General features: G+C 38.4%; 1 pseudogene; it reads right to left on the minus strand.

Moving 5' to 3' along the window:
- Positions 1 to 1,296: 1,296 nt before the first annotated feature.
- On the minus strand, positions 1,297 to 1,521 carry LOC119522006 (annotated as a pseudogene).
- Between the last annotated feature and the right edge of the window lie 1,392 nt (positions 1,522 to 2,913).

A 2,913-nucleotide genomic window follows, 5' to 3' on the forward strand; every position in this document is an offset into this window, starting at 1 on the left:
CTTAGAAAGTGCTTGAAAAGAACCAAATCAATGTAAAAATAGTAGAGTTATGACTGAAATGAACATTGTCATTATTTTGAAGTATTTATCTGTTTAATAACAATAATCAAACAAATTAGATGTGAAAGCACATGTGCATACTTGCAAATCAACTAAGGAGAAATGGTATATGGTCACATCAAGCAAATACTGTGGAGTCCTGGTCTGCTACTTAGGATATATAATATTAAAAATAAAATTTGTTTTGCAAGATATACAATCAGACTGTAGAGTTTTATGGAATTCACTGTTGCAAAACTTGAGAAAAATTAATGAATTCTTATGGTGAAATTACTTTCTGTTCCCAGTTATAGACTTCTTTTACATTGGGTTTGGTGCAATGTTTGTGTCAATCTATGTTGTGTGAGTGTGTATTTGCATGTGTTCTTGAAATACTTATTTAGTGATAACTAAAGGTGAGCTAACTCTAGTTCAGAGAAGAGCTGGCTGTGTGAGAGAAACAACCAGGAATTAGCAGCCCTCTTCAGAATTCACAGGATTCACCATCCCAGTGCCTGAGAAAGGAATCATTTCTGTGGTGAGAATAAATCAGGTTCCAGGCTGTTGTGGCATCTGCTATGCTATGTTCATGCAGGCTTCAACACATCTAGGTCAGGAGAGTGTCTATGGTACCATAACTTAGCCAAGTTGACTCATGAACTTAACCATTACATTATATAACCAGTATAAAGGCTAAAATCAGACAAACTATTCAGAAAATAAAGAATTAAATGATTAATATTTTGCTTTGAGAAAACCAGAAATGATTATATTCCAAGAAATAAACAATAATGACAAAAGATGTGATTAATATACTGTATCTTTTTTAAGTCCAAGCATACTTTTCATCTTAATGGGGAAATTTCTGACTTTTACTTTCTTTGTCCAGAATAGGACCTGAATTTAAGCTATTATTTGAATAGAGTTCATAATCTAAAGTTGTCTTTTTCACCATAGGATATTTTTATTTCAGTAGATAGGCTACAAAATGGTAAATGACTAAGTCAGTTATAAAGACTTTTTAGCATAACAAATGCTAACTTACTCAATGTCATAGATACCAACATACTTCCATAACCAAGCCTAAAAGTTACTACAATACTGAGGTCATAACCAACATGATTCTTCCTTCTGGTCAGACTTTGTTTACTATATAATACTGTCATAAAATCCAAAGAAGAAACCATTAGGGAGTCCTTCCAAAGCTGCATAATTTTCCAAGTGATTTTCTTCTGGTTTCACAGCCTGTTCTTTTCTTCAATCCATTTTTAGTTGTTTGGCTTTTGCAATATTTTTTTGATGTTTTTATTTCTTCTTGTGCTTCTTTATCCTGGCTTCAATCATCTTGGCCATCTTCCAGGACAGTACAGCACTTGATAGGAACAATGGAGTAAGGGCCAAAATCACTGTCATAAGGAAGCCATAAGGGTCCTTTGCAGCCTATTCTTCAACATACTCAGCCCAAGTCTTTATACTAAACATTTCTGTAGTGGTCTTAGGAAAACTTAAGCTTGAGTGTGATGTCTAACTTTGTCCTGGGATTATTAGAGAGCCAATCACAATTTCAGATGGCCCTTGGTTGTCTTCTTCTTTAGTTCTACCATACACTTCTGAGAGAAGTTTTAAATTCCTTCTTTCCCCTAGTGGGGCTGCTGGCCCCTGGGGGCCACATTCACCCCAGACTCTTGGCCTGCATGGCACAGCCTGGGCCCCTTCACTCTGCAGTAGTCCCAGTGGGAGTCATGGAGCTGAGTGTCCTGGGTAACAGAGCCCTGCTACTCCTCATGCCTGGGTGCAGTGGCTGACTCTGCTGGGCGTGGAGGTAAAACTATGGCAATGACTGCACTCCAGCCTCTACTATATTCTGCCCTGAGCCAGAGGCACAGACCCCCCACTTCCCCAATATTCACTCTTAAACTTGATATCCTGTAACTTAAATACTATGACATAAAGTTAATATAACTTATGCTATTTGGTAAGGGGATTAGAAAGGGAAGAAAACAAAGATATTTGCTCTATGAATATGTAAAAATATATATGTAAATGTATGAATATATATGTGTATATAGTCATAACAAAACAAGAAATATTCAAAGCCATTAAAATTCTCATTTGTGTCACATGGTTGTAGCTCATATTTATCACTACTTTCTTCTACTACCCATTCAATTTTCCCTTTACCCTGAGCAAGCACCTCAGCTGGCCATGATTCTTTGCCTCTTGGGGTGAACTTAACCTTCATTCTTGAAGTTTCTGAACCATTAGTGGTCCTTCCTGGATTAGGTTGTTTTTGCTGTCCATTGACTTTAATCACAAGGGCATGGTAGTACTAAGAGATTCCCTAGGGAATCTCCTGTTTTCCAGGAAAACTCTTCTTTACCTCCATTGTGTAGTAGCAGTGCTATTTCCCCTTGATAGTCAGGATCAATCACCGCAGTGAGTACAGTAATTCCCTTCCTGTTGATTCAGAGGCATGAGAAGCCCAAAGTGGCCAGGTGGTAGTCTTAACTTCCAGTTCAATGGAATCATTGTTGTGTCTCCTGGTAGGAGTACTCCTCCTTTTAGGCCTAAGACCTATAGACCAGCAGAGCTTAAGATTGCAGGGACAGAAAGCAAAATTTTCCTGGAATCACTAAGGGTGATTAGTGAGTGTGCCATGCCCATTTCCACTCCTTGATTCCTGGACCTATAAATCCTGGTTATGGGAGAAACAGCATCATAGAATGGATGCTGATTCAGAGCATACACAGCCTTCTGGAGAACACTGCCCCAGCCCTGCAAGGTATTGCCAACTAGTTGGTGCTATAATTGAGTCCTCAACAGGCCATTCCATTGTTCTATCAACCCAGATGCATCTGGATGATGGGGAACATG

The sequence above is a fragment of the Choloepus didactylus genome, chromosome X (genome assembly GCF_015220235.1).
Source record: "Choloepus didactylus isolate mChoDid1 chromosome X, mChoDid1.pri, whole genome shotgun sequence".
Taxonomy (NCBI): domain Eukaryota; kingdom Metazoa; phylum Chordata; class Mammalia; order Pilosa; family Megalonychidae; genus Choloepus; species Choloepus didactylus.